The sequence below is a fragment of the Schistocerca serialis genome, chromosome 7 (assembly GCF_023864345.2).
Source record: "Schistocerca serialis cubense isolate TAMUIC-IGC-003099 chromosome 7, iqSchSeri2.2, whole genome shotgun sequence".
NCBI classification, from domain to species: Eukaryota; Metazoa; Arthropoda; class Insecta; order Orthoptera; family Acrididae; genus Schistocerca; species Schistocerca serialis.
The window spans coordinates 213,426,766-213,445,685 of record NC_064644.1 but is presented as its reverse complement, the minus strand read 5'-3'; the positions used below and the strand labels follow the sequence as shown (position 1 = coordinate 213,445,685).

At 39.3% G+C, this 18,920-nt stretch overlaps 2 protein-coding genes across 2 annotated transcripts in view; both read left to right on the top strand.

The window, feature by feature from the left end:
* Positions 1-18,920, top strand: part of LOC126412090 (nischarin) — a 210,214-nt gene that overhangs the window by 80,554 nt on the left and 110,740 nt on the right. The gene's annotated exons all lie outside the window — the stretch shown is intronic.
* Positions 12,246-18,920, top strand: part of LOC126412091 (glutathione S-transferase D7-like) — a 244,675-nt gene continuing 238,000 nt past the window's right edge. Inside the window, exon 1 of the mRNA XM_050081512.1 lies at positions 12,246-12,396. The gene's annotated coding sequence lies outside the window, so the exon portion shown is untranslated. The remainder of the gene's footprint in view (positions 12,397-18,920) is intronic.

Genomic DNA, 18,920 nt, shown 5'->3' with positions numbered 1-18,920 from the left:
GAAAATATGAAAAATAGAAATTTCCTGTTATATTATAAATTTGATTTCATCACCAATAGTAATGTTAATAAAATTATAAATGGAGACAGATAATGCTTGCATATAACATTGAAGAATAAAAATTATTGCTTTTAATGTAGACTTCTTTTCAGATGATATACTTTTAAAATTTTGACCACTAATTTTCATGGTGTGAGATCCATACTTGAAAATATATTGATTTATAAATAATAAAAAATATTGATGAAAAAATTGTATTTGACAGTCAGAAATCTCTATGGACATCTACAGATAAGACCTACATGATTTATGTAAGAAAATCAACTCAAGCCTGGCTAAGCTTTGATGGTATTGAACGATTCAGTAATATAGCAAAAGTTCCAATAGGATTAGATTATTATGTACATATGCTGCTGGAACACATTCACAGGATCAGTATTTGATATGGGACTAAGTACACTAGTCACTGTCGCATTCAGATTGTTGGATAAGGTATTGCTGGAAATAATTTGTCAAACCTTTTGTACCTCCAAGTTTCTTGATTCTGCGCTGTGTCGCTCAGCAGCCTCCACATTTGGTCATTTTAGATTTTCGCCATTGGTCCTTGGCTGAGTAATGAATATATTCTGTTGCAATCATTGATGTCATAGGCCTCTGTTGCGTTATGTGCTGGTCACCTATGAGTTGCAGATGATCCTTACTGTCACTAATGTAACTGTTGTAATATTTTTACACTGTGCACATTTTCTGATCAGCACATTTATTTGTGCAACATTATGCCTGAAGATAGCAAAGCGACATTTCTAACTGAAAATTCTAAGTTGTCTGCTCACTTTTTAAATGATCAGATAGATAAATTTGGATGCTCGGCATGGGAATATTTCAAGAAAGAGAATTCATTTATTTTAAGTTCCATAGACCCATGCGCGAGCAGATCAGTGGGTGTAGAGTGAGACAGTTTTTACAATTTTTTTTAGTAAATAAGTGCACTGAACTTATGATAGTACCAAATATAAGCTACCATGCATTACTTTACTAAGAATACACAGAAATATATAAATTTGAGTTTAAGTTACATTGTACATTAGCAACTAATGATGAATCCACCATATAGGCCACAAAAATAGATTTGAGCATACTAAGGAGATATGCACTGTGGTTAAGAAAGAAAGTCTTCTATACTATAAAATGATCCATCTAGAAGTAACTGTCTTAGTTTTCTTCCAACTTGCTCATATTCCCTACCAAATTTTTAATTTGTGATACTTAGGCAGCATGGTGGTGGCTTCTAAAAAAGTCACTTGAAGAATCTATGGATGCCTTGAAGAAACGTAGAAATGTGCAATGACAGTGTGCAAAGCAAAAGTTATACAGAGTCAGGAATAATTTGCTCATCTAAGTTAAGGACACCTTATTAAAAAAAGAAACACAGAATGAGTACAAACTTGGATACATATCAATAAGAGGCAGTTTTCTGAGGATATTATAAAAAATTAAGAACATCCAACAATTTAAAAAAAAATCAATAAACTGTGTTGTTTTTTTATAAGGCCAGATTATTCAGTGGCAGTACAACTTCTCACAAGAAAATTAATTAATGTCAGAGTTACTGTGGAATATGGTGACATCACTGCTTGGTGCTATTGATTTTTAAGACACAATGTTAAAGTACAGTTCTAACCTGTAGCATAATTGGATGAAATATGGATACAAGTCAGTCATTCTGTGAGGAAAACTGTATGGCTGTATAATATAATTAGTGTTGTTCTCATGGCAAAGGATGTGCTTTTTGCAGGCTGAAACTACTAGTGGTTCCACGTTGAACTCTCTAGGCATAAAACTCACGGAAAACAAGCAACCATCACCAACAAAATAGTCATGACAGTTTTTGTAATTGGCTCAAGAGAAACTAATGGAAAACATAAACAAGCTGTGTTGGTTATTAAAGGTGGTGATGAAGATGACAAAGAAAAGCTAACATTGTTGACTCTATAAGGGATCACTTTTATGTTTTCAGTATGATACAGGAAGACTGAACTTGTGGTACTTGTAAAACATAAACCACATTTTTGAAATGAAAACAAAAGTGACTACTATTTTTCAAGCATCCTCCACACTTGATATTTTAACATGAGTTACATTTGCAGGCAGTGATGGCTCATGCAAAATTATACCAATGTGTTACAATATGGTGGCCTACAGCCTTTTAACTTATGTTGGTAGTAAACATAACTAAGTGCATATAGGCCTATCTATTTTACATACGTAAATTGAACTGTTTAAATATATTTAAATTTTATAATTAATATTTCAACTCTTCAAGGAATAAAATAAAATGAAAAAAAGTTGGTATCAGCAGGACTCAAACTGGGGTCCTCAAATTACCTTTCTGTGCTTTAGGCCATTCAACCATGGAGCCACTGTGACAAACCGTCCTTTAAAACGTTCTCATACTGTATGTTTGTACTATATGCTACACCCAGTTTTAAAGAAAAATACTGACCTGGTGCTGTGAACAACATAGAAGTCATAGTACCAGAAGAGATGGTGTTACATCAAAGCATGCACAACAGAAAACAGACAACACTGCTCGTACTTGGTTGGTAGTTGTTGCTGCCAAATGTGTAGTAACAAAATGTCAGACACTGTAGTGTTGTTCACTAAAGTACATACATATCACCAGAAATCTGAGGGGATCTTCTTACCACGTTTCTCACGGTAGTATTTTCATGACTCTGAGATTGGTGGACTTTGTGTTGTGGGACATCAGCTCATCATTCAGTTTGTTGGAAGCTCTGTCTGGCAGAGGCTGAACTATAATGCCCGGCACCAATGTTGTGTTTTGTTGGTCCAAATTACATATCACCAAGGTGAATTGTTCTGATCACTTGTTAGTCCCAAAATATGTTCCCCACTACCAGGAGCCACGTTTGTGTCGGGGTGGGCATAAATTGTGGTGCCCATAATTGAAGGCACAGTGTAGATAAACTGCTGGAAATGATGGACAGATCTCTTGTTGCTGTACTTCATGGCTTCATGCTCATATTTGACAGCCCAGCAAGCTCCGAAACCTTTATGTCATCACAACTTTAGAATGTATAGAATACAAGAACATTAGGTACAAGAAACGAAAAGGAAACACACTGAACTTAAAGTTTTACGGCAAAGATAACAAAACTAAGCAAGTCAGAAAGTTCATATGTATGTCGTGATATTCTCACAGCATACAAGAACAAGAATGTTGTATGAAAGTGAAGTGTCCATTGTACAACATTTCAGTCCTTTCAAAGAAATGCTGTCATTGTCACCTGACTATGAAACATGCTTTGTTAACTGCATCATAAGACTGAATCTGCACCATTTCAGGAATTATGTGACTCAAAGCAGTAGACTGAGAGAAACATGTTGTTACTCTGTATCAAAAAGTGTGATTTGGATTGTACTTTGAACAACATCACACCGAACGAGGTGGTGCAGTCTTTAGCACACTGGACTCACATTCTGGAGGACGACGATTGAAACCTGGGTCCGGCCATCCAGATTTAGGTTTTTCCGTGATTTCCCTAAATCGTTTCAAGCAAATACCAGGATTGTTTCTTTGAAAGGGCATGGCTGACTTCCTTCCCCATCCTTCCCTAATCTGATGTGACTGATGACCTCAATGTTTAGTCCCTTTCCCCAAATCAAGCAACCAACCAACAATGTCACATGGCACTTCTTCGTATGTCATTGTTCAGGGCAATGTGTCTACAAGTAAGGGCATATGCTACATGTAAACTCAAGGGACTAACAGCAGAGCAGGTGTCTGTCCATCCAACATTGAAGCAATCAAAGCTGGAGCTGGTAGTTACAAAATAAAATACGTGGTCACACATGTAGGGCAACAAAATGTTTCAGTCATTTAGGTTTGACAGAAGGAGACACATTAGGTGTTGACCTTCCAAACAGAATTCCATTACATGCAATACTCCATAAAATAAGAGACAATTTGTCCAATCCCAAGCTAAAGAAAATCCATATGGTGACAACAAAAAAGATTTACATGACACTGAGCAGCATTAAAAATTTGTTCTGATGTCACGAGACATAAAGACTACGACACCAATTTAGAAGTTTGAATAAGTGAAAATAGTGCTAGCGATGGTCCTCATGTGTTGTTGTACAGGGTGACTCAAAAAAATGTTTACAAGCTGAAATGGCACATTGGCTGTACAGGGATCAGTAATCACATAGGAACTGGGGGGTCACTAACACGACAAGACGGCGCAATGGGTCATGAGAGGGCATTGCTATACATTCATGGGCAGAGTACACAGAGACCATTGCCATTCACACCATGGAAGTGTTGAAAGTAACATGGATAGCTACATGTACTGTGAAATGGCTGAGATGCATTTGATTTATTACATGGCCAACTACAATGGGTGAGAAGCCATGAGAGAGTATCATCTGAAACATCCTTGTAGAAAGTTGCTGTGCCACACATTATTTGCTGCCTTGCGTTGCACATTGTGCAAAACCAGTTCATTCAATGTTCACAAGCCGGATGCTGGTCGCCAATAAATAACAGACAGTTGCGGCAGAAGAAAGCATTCTTGAAAGGGTGCAGCATACTCTGTCAATAAGTACACAATGTGTATCCCACACCACTGATATCCCACAACCACTTGTCTGGTGCATTGTGCCCAGTGAATGACTGCATCCCTTTCATTTCCAATGTGTACAGGTACTGGAACCGGGGGGACTATAACAAGTGCATGGGATTTATGCAGTGGTTTCTGCAGGAATCCACTGCAGACCAAAGATTCACAGCGATTTTCCTCTTCACTGTTGAGGCTCTGTACTCACTTCTTGGTGTGATGAATGTTAACAACCTACATATGTGGATGGATGTGAACTTAATTGCTTCATGTAGCCATGCCTCACAATGCAAATTTACCCATAACAGATGGGCTGGCATTGTCAGAGAATGCTTAAATGGACCATACAGTCTCCTGGACTGACTTGATGGTCGCATGTATCTGTTTCCCTGCAGGAGGTTCTGCTAGATATGCTGAATGAAGTTCCCGTGCCCATTTGTAGCTGCATTTGATTTCAGTGTGACAATTTCAGCACAACGATTTCAGCGGACAAGTGAGGGCACATATGCAGGCAACCTTTCCTGGTTGCTGGATTGGTCATGGTGGGCCAGTTGTCATGGCCACCATGATCACCCAATCAATTTTTTCCTGTGGGGGTATGAAGCACCTGTTATACCACCGAAAGACCTAGTGGGTAGGATTTGTTGCTAGGATGTCTTCGAGTTACAAGAAGTATTTTTGAGAGGGCATGCCATTCAATACAGTGTCAGTGTCAGATGTGTCTTGATACCTCTGGGCAAAACTTTTAGCAGCTCCTGTAGTGGGTGTCCATTAGTAGTATGTGACTAAATAACTGCAATGCCACCACATAGTAGCCCCGAATGGCCTTTGCAACCATTGGTTCCTATGATATTACAAATCCTTGTTGTATACCTGATGTGCCATGTCACTTTGTAAATGTTCTTTTGAATCACTCTGTACCAGCCACTAGATACAAGCATCCAACGTCATCCACTCCCGAGCAAGGAAGATTTTCCCTTCATTGTTGTGAATAATGCTCAGTGTGAAATTCGGAAGAAGTAAGGTAGCGACCGTATTTGCATCAATGGAACTCATGGGACAAATGGTTATGGTTTTGAGTTAATTACACTTCTTCTGTTTTGCAACATGGGACAAGGTTTCCCTTGTGCTGTTCTTATTACAAACAGAGTTAATCAAAAGACGCTATCATTTTTAATGAAATAAAGGCTGATGTAGAAAAATATGTCCTCAGATGTAGCTGAGTCATTTTATAATGCTGGGCTTTCACAGATGGAAGAACCAGTGACAAGACTGTATTTTTCATGGCACACTGAGAGAGCATGGGAAAAAATACATGTACTAAAATCAAATTGAAGGAAACATAAGCTGAAGTTTATATGCTAGAGAGAAGTTCGCAAGGAGGGGAAGTTACAGCTTCTGAGCATGTATTTCCTTCAGCACTGGAGTGACTAATTTCAGACTCTGTTCAGCTGAGTTTGGGTACTATCACCAAGAACTATTATTCTAAAAACAACAGGTTTTGAACATTCTGTAGCAGATCCAGCAGCAATATTAATACAAACATGAATGTTGAAAGAATGCACCAAGCAATAAATTACATATATTTGCATGCCAAAAATGTGAAACATCTAGGCAAATCCATCCATAGTAAATGAACAAACAAACAAACAAACATTGCCTGGGCCACCACATTTTATTTGCTGACTATGAACACAACTGTTGACAAACTGAACTTTGCAAAGCAGATTGAGACCGGTAGTTGGGAAATAAAAAGTTGTGATCTAGACAGTGTTTGTTTTTTATTATAACAAAAGGCTCACAGCTCCAAAGACATGGCGTATGTTATGAAAATTCATGCATGCATAAACACTAAAATGGCAGAGCTTGTGACATTCCTAAAACAGTGGGAAGGGGTCATTTTGACCCCACATAAAGTATTTTCATATTTGTCTTAAACAAGCATTTTGTTTTAGTGTTCATTAATCTGGAGCTTTTTTTCTAGTAATCACAATAAATAGTTAACATGATAATTAATAATTATTTGTTTATTTCAACAACAAAATATCTTATAAATTTATTGTTGTTGATGCTAACATGTTTCCTTAATTGTAGATTTTCATTTTTTAACTACTTGTACAACCTTATAGACACATTTATTGTATGTTTGGCCCATATTACTTTAACATGTGTTCTGCATAAGGTTTTCTCTTGCTTTTCACTCAAGTAATTGGAATCTGCTAGATGCACTTAGCACAGGTGACTTCTTTCTACGCGCACATTTTCCGCACACAGCTTTGTGGTTATTCATGCAGCTTTTGCTGCTCTTGTTGCTTTTGCAGAGGATGAGTTGGCACTTCCTCCACTTCCTAGGTGATTTCAGTCCCATATCCTCTTCCTTTGCCTGATGTTCTTGCTCTTTCATTCCCCCGAGTTCATTCACCAGCTGAAGAACTTCTCCCTTTCCATTTTCTTGTTCGTTACTATGTTGTACATGACCCTTGCTGTATTGCTGCCGTGTCCAAGATATTGCAGAAGACATGTATTGGCAATCTCCTACATGAAACCTTTGTAGTATATTTATGGTCATTTGATCAACCGTGTCCACCTCATTCATTGTTGCATTGTAGAATTTTTTGATTTCAGGTATCTTCTTTCCGTCCTTGCCTGTTGCTACTCCAGCATGCAGTGTACTCGGAAGAATTTTTTGTTCTTCTTTCCTTGGTATACAGTCATGGTGCAGTCTGCGTTGCCACTGTTGTGCAGGATGGTGGCAGAGCATTGGGCTTCCTTACTTCGGGGATTTCACAATGGATCTTGCTTGATACACCCAGAAATGAAGTTTTCTTTCCTTTGAGTTTCTTAGCAATCCGAAGGGACATAAAGAAGTTGAGTGTCATCACATTTCTTCCTTGATTTACAGATGGCTCACTGAGATGCAGAGCAAAGTACTCTTAAATGGCTGTTCTCACTATGTGTATCCTCTTTGCCAAGGCATGAGAAAGCATAATATATGTACTTTGTTGTTATATCGACAGCCAACCAGAATTTCAGATCATACTTGTCTGGTTTGTTGGACATGAACTGAATGAACCTGCACCTTGTTTTGCTTGGTAATAGTTGCTCATCAGTGGTAATTTTTTCTGCAGGGCAATAAGAACAAGTACTGTATTCAATGACCTTTTCCCAAATTTCAGATACAAGAGCGAATTTGTTGGATATTAGATGTTCCGCTCGGGTCGATTTTTCATGGAGATATCTGAGAAGCTTCTGAAATCCGTCCCTTGTCATAATGTCCTTGATAAAACTAGGCCCCCAAGAGTGCAACCATAGGTCATCCACAGACTTACCTTTTGTACAAATGACATCCCGAGCATACATTATGGCTATCAGTTTCTCCATTTTGTCAAGTGACACTGTCAAAGTGCACATTGTTTTTAGTATTTTTTGAGCATTTGATTCTGTTTCCTCCCCCCCCCCCCCCTAAGCGTAGCATTGCTTCATCAAAAATAAGATGGAAGGCACTGGTGACGGAGTTGTCTACTCATTGGCAAGTGTAAGCTGTAGGACCTCTCTCCTTCAAAAAGTTCACAGCCAACCTTCTTCCAGGAGATGAAAAATTGACGATCTCCCGCAGGTTCCATCCCTAGCAAATATCTTCGTAGACACATCCAACTGTGTCTGCTGTGATGAAAGATGTGATGTTTGACATGAATCTATCCTCTTCCACTGATTATTACTCGTTCACAATGTCTTCATCTTCTCGTGTCTCAGGTACATAATCATCATCTTCATCAGTGAAGCCAATTTCCAATTCAACTTCAGAATTGTCTAAGAGATGTAACATTTGTTCATCAGAAAGTTCACACTGACGATAGATTTTTGAAAACTTGTTTCACGGACAAAGACTGTTACCTGAATGACACTATAGAAACTGTATAGATTGGAATTTACACACGTCAAGTTGCAGCAATGAGCAGCAACTGCTCTGGATGGCTGCTGACTGTTGCCGCTCCATGTTGGATAATTTACATGTTTTCGGAACAGAAATTAGAGGAATTAGAGGCGGGTCAGCTTGACCCCTTCCATCGCTCTAGGTATATACAATGAAATGTCAAAGAAAATATAACTATTTTGTAAATCCTGATACATCATGTAAAGGGAAAAAATTAGGAAATCAGTAATTATTAATAAATAATTAATTTCTTTAATAGAGTATACAAAAAGGATATGACAACATAGAAAAAAGTATGACGACAGAGGTCATTTTGATAACTTCCGCTGTTCTGGTGTTAATGAGTCCCGTCAGAGAAATTACGTGATACATACGTACATTAATCCTTGTTCCATAGATCATGAATATGACGTTTTGGAATTATGTGGAATGTGACACTTTAACATAAGTTTTCTTTACACAAAATAATTAATTTGTTTTTTTACTACTTCATATCTAAGAATTCATCTACTGAGTAGAAGGAGTTGTCATCCAGAAATTCTTTTAATTTGCTTTTAAATTTTGGTTGGCTATCTGTCAGACTTTTAATACTATTTGGCAAATGATCAAAGATTTTTGTGGCAGCATAATTCACCCCTTTCTGTGCCAAAATGAGATTTAATCTAGAATAGTGAGTATCATCCTTTCTACTAGTGTTGTAGTTATGCACCCTGTTATTTTTGAATTTGGATGGGTTATTAATGACAAATTTCATAAGTGAATTTATGTATTCTGAAGGTACTGTGAATATACTGAGTTCCTTAAATAAATGTCTGCAAGGTGATCTTGGGTGGGCTCCAGCTATTATTCTGATTACATGCTTTTATGCAAGGAATACCTTCTCTCTTGACGAATTGCCCCAAAATATGATGCCATATGGGAGCAGTGAATGAAAATAGGCATAGTAGGCTAATTAACTGATATGTTTATCACCAAAATTTGCAATAACCCTAATAGTATAAGTAGCTGAACCTAACCGTTTCAGCAGATCATTGATGTGTTTCTTCCAATTCAATTTCTCATCAAAGCACACACCCAGAAATTTTGAGTATTCTGCCTTAGCAACAGGCTTCTGTTCATAGTCTGTGTTTATCAATTTTGTTATGCCATTTACTGTACAGAATTGTATAAACTGTGTTTTCTCAAAAATTAGTGAGAGTAAATTTGCACAGAACCACTTAATAATTTTCTGAAAGACATTATTTGCAATTTCCTCAGCTGATTCTTGCTTCTTGGGTGTGATTACTATACTTGTATCATGAGTAAAAAGAACTAGCTTTGCATCTTCATGAATATAGAGTGGCAAGTAAACCATTTGTGCACTGTCCCACTCATACCACAATACTTAAGTATATCTAGAAGAATTTCAAGATTCACACAATCAAAAGGCTTTGAGAGATCACAAAATATCCCAATGGGTAATGTCCGGTTATTCGATGCATTTAATATTTGATCAGTGAAAGCACACATAGCATTTCCTGTTGTAAAGCCTTTCTGAAAACATTTTGTTAGTAGGCCTACTTCATTTTTACAAATATGTGATGCTACTCTTGAGTACATTACTTTTTCAAGAATTTGGGATAAAGCTGTCAGAAGTGAGATTGGGTGGTAGTTGTTAGCATCAGATCTATCCCCTTTTTTATGCAATGGTTTAACAATAACGTATATCAGTCTATCTGGAAAAATGCCCTGCTTCAGTGAGCTGCTACATATGTGGCTGAGAATCCTATGTATTTGTTGGGAACAAGCTTTTAGTACTATGTTGGAAATGCAATCAATTCCATGTGAGCTTTTACTTTTGAGTGAATTTCTTATTTTCCTAATTTCAGTAGGAGAGGTGGGTTGAATTTTATCAGATTGCGTAGGCACTGCCTCTTCCATATACTGCCTTGCATTTTCTATTGAATAGCTGGATCCTATTTTCTCTACAACACTTAAAAATTATTATTAAAAATGTTTACTATTTCTTATTTCTTGTTAACAAACTTTTCATTGTGCTTGATAGAAAAACAGTCTTCCTGTGCTCTCGGTTGCCCTGTTTCCTTTTTCACAATAGTCCAAATTGTTTTAATTTTATTATCAGATGTGCTAATCTCAGACATAGTGCACATACTTCTGGACTTTTTAAAAACTTTTCATAATACAGTGCAGTAGTTTTTATAATGTTTCACTGTTTCGCTATCATTACTCCTCCCAGCTATAAGATACATTTCCCTTTTCTGTTTACAAGATGGACTATTCTGACAAAGTGAAAACTCACAGGTAAACTCAATGGTATATGCAGAAAGCACAACTTAAGTGCAAAGTTGGCTCATGAACACAGTAGGAGGAGGAAAAGTCTAGTTTGTACTATCTACTTCTGAGATGAACGTAACTTACTTCATTCGGGGATATTTGCACAACTTTAGCTGCAAATTGATTTGTACTGCATGTCAAGCCTTATTCCTCAATATACATGCTCCAGTATCGGATGGGACATGTTTAAGAATATTCATTGTGTCTGCCTGCAGAAAATAAGCCAGCCATCCAGTTCAGCATATGTCAATAAGTTTTGTGCTGTTAATGATGACATCCAAAAAGATACATTAGACACATGTGAAGAAGGGGTATTGGTAAGCCAGAAATAAACCATGTTGTTCGAACTCAACAGAGAAAACACGAGTATTGAGCAACAGATTTAAATCGTCAGAAATAGAAAATGAAGCAATAATTTGCTGATGCAATTGACACTATCTTCTCCAAGATAAATGGAGGTTTTAAAATGCCATATGTCAAGCCTGAAAGTTACATTAACTTCTGTTAACTCAGACATCAAAGAATTGGCCCTTGCATTGTTGCCTTACGAAGGGGACAAAGTACATAAAAAAGGAGAAAAATAGTGCGCCACAACCATAAGGACTTCAGAAAATCATGTACAGGTGAGGCGCAAGACATTACTGTTTCTCTGTTATAAGACTGCCAATGGAACTGACTTTTACACAATGCAGATTTATCTTATATTATTTTTTGTTTATAACGTTTCTTAGTGTTTTACAGTTCATATCGTAATTCTGCTTGTGCTACCATACTTCAGACAATGACATAAAAGATGTATATTTCCCTTTATAAATTTTAAAAACTAAAATTTACGCAGTACTGTTTTTTTCCTCTTTATTAAACTTTAATATCCAGCTATACTCATAATTAAAGCAGTGCAAAGCAACTTTAAGAAGTTCGAGTGCCATTGATATGTTAGCAGAAGATACTTTGACTAGGACGATTTTGAATTCATATGTTGTCTCCAGCAGAGGAGGAGTATATAATACAGTAAGTAAACAATCTCATTTTTATAGTTGTATTTAATTTCAATGTTTATATATACTACAAGTGGCATTACAATGTAGTGATAGGATGTACGGATCCGGTCGCCTTCGTGTTGGGCCCCGGGTAAATTCCACTGAAGTTCGTACGTCCCGCCAAAGCTTGGCTTGCTTCGTGAACTTGGGCCTGTAGATACTCGTTAGTCGTTAGGTGCTAGACACAAGTCTGGTGCTGCCAGTAGCGGAGAAAATCGGCACTAATGGAAAGATATTCATTTGTCTCCAAGCGCTGGTGCGTGTGTCACGTCAGCTATCATATGAGCACAACACAAAACACACGGTTAATGTTGCCAGTACTGCAGAACAGAGTCGGCGCTGCCCTCCCCTCACCGCCTCCCTCCACAGATAAACTGCGCGGGCAAGGCGCGCCTCCTACCTATCCCGACAGCCACCGCGCGACCCGTGGACTTATCGTGATCAAACAGTAAGTACCAATAAACCCCTATTCTTCAAAGAATCTAACTTTTATAATAGCTTCAGACTTGTGATTACTTTACAGATGAGACAGTATGTTACATTTTGACGTTACGCATGCAAACGCAAAAAAAATTAGAAAAGATTTGAAATTACCGGTATGTTTAAAGCTTAAAAGTCGCAAACTGCTCTCATTGTCAAACACTGTGCGAGTATAGTCTGGAATTTGCGCACTATTTTAAGCAAAAGTTAGTTTGTTAAGCATCTCAATATTTATGAGGTATCTCCTGAGCTATGTCTCGTACAATATTAATTTTGGTGGTATATTCAGTAGTATATGTGGGTATTGTCCGCAAAATGTGTTGCGAGAGTCAGTAGTAAATAAGTAATTAAACTGATGCTAAAGTTTTACTGCATGAAAAACGAAAATGTAGTAATTGAAACTTTTTTTCTTTCTTTCATCATTTTGAATGTGTGTGTGTGTGGGGGGGGGGGGGGGGGAGGAGGAATGTAGGAGAGTGATTGATAGCTAGAAGAAAAAAATCTGGGTGTTTACCCGCAGTGGGTTTATAATTCGCGCAAACGAAATTGACCCTCGGTGCGTTTGCTGATGAGAGCGACTGTAAATGTGAAATGCCTTTACCGTCGCGCGAGAAACTGTGAATGTGAAATGCCTTTACCGTCGCAACCACCCGCGCCGCGCTAAGTGTCAGCTTGCGCGTGTAGTATCTGTCTCAAGACGCACATACAGTTTCTAACTACAGTGCAGGTATTACTGTGTTAAAACTTCAAGAATAGATTACACCTCTTAATGAGTGTATTATGACATTAGAGAGACCGCCTTCAACTGACACTGGATGCCATAATACGGGTTAGTCATTTAGAAATATAGATCCTCTGCAGTACGCTTCATAGCGGTCTTTTGAGTTCGTATGTAGATGTAGCCATAAAATTCAAATAAAACGTGTGGGCTAATACGTACAGTACATATTACATAGTAATCCGACCTCTGTATGGAATGGAATTTCGCCGCAATTTGTGTGTCGCACGGTGAAACAGCGCGACACAATTTGGGAAAACCTGACCTATGCGAAGTTAAGTGGAAGAAATTAGGAACCTAACACCGCGGCCTTTGGTACTAGGGAGTGAGAACACCGGCGTGTCTGAACGTGTTCAGCATTGCAACATGGGGAAAAACAACAAATGGCAAAATAACGCCCAATCTGATCACCCAAGCAGTAGAGTCCGTACAGAATACGGTGACAGATGCACAGTGACCAATTTTCGTCCAAAGAGCAGGTGGAGCTCATTCGTTTGTTTGGAAGGGGAGGCCGAGACTGTCTGTTACCTTTCGGCCAATCGGCAGTGACTGAATCGAGGCGCACGCCGTGCAGTCTTTTTCAAACGATTTTATAGGAACTGTTTGGTAAAAAAAAATCATTCCCATTATTTCATTAATGGTCATGGTTATTTTGATATTTACACAGCAGAAAGACACTGCGTGAAATTCGAAAAAGTTTGCAATGAGAAACAGGGTCACAATGTATTTTGCATTTGGTGCATATTACATAATGTGTTGCTGCATATGACTTGTAGCTAACATACAGAATTTTTCTTTAGACTTGGGTCGACGTCTCTGTCACCAATCTTGAGAAAACTGATTTGGCTTAGCACTTAATAAACCACTGTTTCAGAATTCTCTCGCAACAGCGTCTGCACAGCAATTTACTGAGGTGAGACTGTGTAAACTCCACTGTGTTTTGGCAAAAGAAGCAAATTTTAACATGGCAACAAGAGAAATGTGTAGGTTTTAGTCAAAATTCACCACTCGTGACACTATTCTGAAAGTTGCAAATGGTTAACAAGCCAGGCGAAAATAAATTTTTGCATTTTAGGCGGAATTCTTTTTAGTACAGCGAAAGCAGAGGTGACAGATATTTCTGAAAGTTCGCCTTGCAAATGTGAGAGTGGGGGATTTCCACTTAATAGTTACAAAAAATTGCTGTAGGCTTCGGTTTCGAACGCCACTTCCCCTCCAGCACTCGGCATTTCCACTAAAGCACCAGGTTTCAGCCCCCACTACTACCACCCCCTCCACGCAAGCCCTGATGACTGCGCATCTACTGTCCACGGTATTCTGCGCGGGCTCTACTCATTTATCAAAACCAGTTTCGGTACAAATCAATGGGGAGGGGTTTATAGAGAGCAGAAGATGTATGTGCTGACATCGCATTCTATAGTTCGTTGGTTTCTAAATGATTTTTTTAAGTGTGCTGCTTGAATTCCTCCTAGTCAACAGCAGCCCTGTGTTTAAATGAAAAGAGCTGCATTGAAGACCAGCTGATCCTCTTTTTGGAGACTCCTGGAACTAAAAGCTGTATGATAAATACACTACTGGCCATTAAAATTGCTACACCACGAAGATGACGTGCTACAGACGCGAAATTTAACCGACAGGAAGAAGATGCAGCGCTATGCAAATGATCACCTTTTCAGAGCATTCTCACAAGGCTGGCGCCGGTGGCGACACCTACAACGTGCTGACATGAGGAAAGTTTCCAACCGATTTCTCATACACAAACAACAGTTGACCGGCGTTGCCTGGTGAAACGTTGTTGCGATGCCTCGTGTAAGGAGGAGAAATGTGTACCATCACGTTTCCGACTTTGATAAAGCTCGGATTGTAGCCTATCGCGATTGCGGTTTATCGTATCGCGACATTGCTGCTCGCGTTGGTCGAGATCCAATGAGTGTCAGCAGAATATGGAATCGGTGGGTTCAGGAAGGTAACACGGAACGCCGTGCTGGATCCCAACGGCCTCGTATCACTAGCAATGGAGATGACAGGCATCTTATCCGCATGGCTGTAGCAGATCGTGCAGCCACCTCTCGGTCCCTGAGTCAACAGATGGGGACGTTTGCAAGACAACAACCATCTGCACGAACAGTTCGACGACGTTTGCAGCAGCATGGACTATCAGCTCGGAGACCATGGCTGCAGTTACCCTTGAGCTGCATCACAGACAGGAGCACCTGCGATGTACTCAGGGATGAACCTGGGTGCACGAATGGCAAAACATCATTTTTTTTCGGATGAATCCAGGTTCTGTTGTTACAGCATCATGATGGTCGCATCCGTGTTTGGCGACATGGCGGTGAACGCACATTGGAAGTGTGTATTCGTCATGGCCATACTGGCGTATCACCTTGCGTGATGGTATGGGGTGCTACTGATTAAACGTCTCGGTCACCTCTTGTTCGCATTGACGGCACTTTGAACAATGGACGTTACATTTCAGATGTGTTACGACCCGTGGCTCTACCCTTCATTCGATCTCTGCGAAACCCTACATTTCAGCAGGTTAATGCACGACCGCATTTTGCAGGTCCTGTACGGGCCTTTCTGGATACAGAAAATGGCCAGGGCTGCTGTTGACTAGGAGGAATTCAAGCAGCACACTTAAATGGCCAGCACATTCTCCAGATCTCTCACCAATTGAAAACGTCTGGTCAATGGTGGCCGAGCAACTGGCTCGTCACAATACGTCAGTCACTACTTTTGATGAACTGTGGTATCGTGTTGAAGCTGTATGGGCAGCTGTACCAGTACACGCCATCCAAGCTCTGTTTGACTCAATGCCCAGGCGTATCAAGGTCGTTATTACGGCCAGAGGTGGTTGTTCTGGGTACTGATTTCTCAGAATCTATGCACCCAAATTGCGTGAAATTGTAATCACATGTCAGTTCTAGTATAATATATTTGTCCAATGAATACCCGTTTATCATCTGCATTTCTTCTCGGTAGAGCAATTTTAATGGCCAATAGTGTAAATAATAATCCAAATTCTATTCATTCAGACTCATGCATTTGTCAGCTGAGACATTTGTAATGCAGAAAATAATCTTTCCTTCATTGTGAGAAGTGATATGGAATTTGGGAATAGTGTATAGCTGAATAATTTCAGATCATCTGCTACCAAAAATTGCCCTACATTCTCCGTTGAACAGAAATTTCTTTACTCCAAAAACTATCAGTAATAATCACGGAGTCCCAAAAAATTAGCGCTCGTCCATTCCTAATCAGTTCCCCAACTCAGATCCAGACTGGAAGAAGAGGAGTGTAAAATGACGTTGGAGGGTTAAGAGAGATTAGAACGTCACTGCTTCTTAGTGGTTTGCCGAAATCCACAACAGCCCTCAGTAACGAGATTACATCTCTGCTTGGTGAAAACTGCGTGACATTGTCGAATAAAATGATTTGTCGTTCTTCTGGAATTTTTCGGAATAAATGAGTCTTTTTAAGGTCCCCTTTTGACCAATTCTTGGCTACGTCCTTGTGTGTCCCCGCACTTGTCTCGGATGCGAAATTGGTGCTTTACCACTGCGCCATCTCGGTCAGAGACAGCAAAATGGTTCAAATGGCTCTGAGCACTATGGGACTCAACTGCTGTGGTCATAAGTCCCCTAGAACTTAGAACTACTTAAACCTAACTAACCTAAGGACATCACACACATCCATGCCCGAGGCAGGATTCGAACCTGCGTCCGTAGCGGTCGTGCGGTTCCAGACTGTAGCGCCTTTAACCGCTCGGCCACTCCGGCCGGCCAGAGACAGCAGCAATGGGCAACTGTAGGGGTCACCAGACGTGCGCGCGATATACATATTAGGGATGCGACATCGGAAGAAAAATATAGATATTTGCTTCAAGCTTATATTGCTATACTAAGTAACAATATTATGTATTAATCGACTCAAAACTAATGATGTTTTGATATATCGGGCCGGCCGGTGTGACCGAGCGGTTCTAGGCGCTTCAGACTGGAACCGCGCTACCACTACGGTCGCAGGTTCGAATCCTGCCTCGGGCATGGATGTGTGTGATGTTCTTAGGCTAGTTAGGTTTAAGGAGTTCTAAGTTCTAGGGGACTGATGACCTCAGATGTTAAGTCCCATAGCACTCAGAGCCATTTGAACCATTTGCTATATGGATGGCAAAAATTTAGTTCTGCAATTATGATTGCAACTTATGATTACACATGTTATTCAAAATTTGAGGATTGCTTTTTATAAACCAAAAAGAAGGATTACGAAATTTAATTATACGTAATTTTACGTATAAATAGAGATATGTATTGATGTATAATGCAAGCTAGGAATCTCTTTCCACCCACTAATTGTGCTTCCAACTTTTACTGTCTTTTGACTTAAAATGCTTCCACACATCACTTTTGAGAGCCACGTTCCTTTTTTTATCTTCACACTCCAAAATCACTAATATGAACATACAGCAGTTCACGAACAACACAAAAAGAAGAGGTTTTGAGAATTACATTTCAGACATTTCTACCAACTTTACTTTCGAGTTACACGAGGTTACGAAAACCCAAAATTCAGTCAAAATTTCTTAAAAAACTTAAAAGTAAAAAACTGTAGGTATCGTTCTTATGTCTTAAATGTTTCAGTGTTAAAAAGAACGTAGAGTTCAATTTTCTCTATGGTGAGTTAAATGGTGGTGGTGATAATATTATTATCCGATTATATCGCCACAAAATATCGATGTTAGCAATTATCAGGTGAACAAATATTCTTAATATCGCATAAGTGAATCCAATATATCGATACTTCGATATATCACTGTCTATCCTAGCCCAAGTGCATATGCGCGTCACCAAGCGGCGATAATGAATGTATTTTGGAGCGCTTGCCTCTCTTGGCAAGAGGAAGTGATGTCCTTTCTTAAAAGCTCTATATTACGCTCACTTCCGACATACACAGTTTGAAATGTACTGTTGTGAACTTGTTCAAAGAAAAAGGAATCACGATAAACACGGTGAAACCGCATATCACTGGCGTCGTTGACAGGCGAAAAAGGGATTTCCGCAATTTCTTGCGGATATTCTACGAGTTACCTAAGGCAGCTGCATGTGTTTATACTTTCATTAGGTGACAATTGCGTCAAATATAACCACAACCGAAAATTTGTGACATTTTGGAATTGTATGCCGGACCGGAACTCCTGTCTTTAACGCGCAGTGCACTGACAAAATTACGACATCTGAGCACGTGCTACGTATAGACTTGAAGCTTCATTTTGCCACTGGTCTTCCTTCACACCTTTCAAACTTGTCGCAAACGTTGATCCTCGGGTGTATTAGCAAAGAAGTGAAAATGTGTCTCCACTATTACCCATATGTTTGTAACACAGCTGTATATGGAAGTGAGACATGGACTATGGGAAAACCGGAAAAAAGAGAAAATGGAATTGGTGCTGTAGAAGGATGTCGAAAATTAGGTGAACGGATAAGATAAAAAATGAATAGGTTATCAGCAGAGTTGTGCGAAAAGGAACTTTTGGAGAATGCTGACAAGAAGGAGGGACAGGATGACAGGACACATGTTAAGACATCTAGGAATAACTTCCACGTTACTAGAGGGAGCTGTAGAGGGTGAAACTTTATGCTGGAATACATCTAACAAATAAGTGAGGAAACTGAGTGCAAATGCTACTCTGAGATGAAGAGGTTGACACAGAA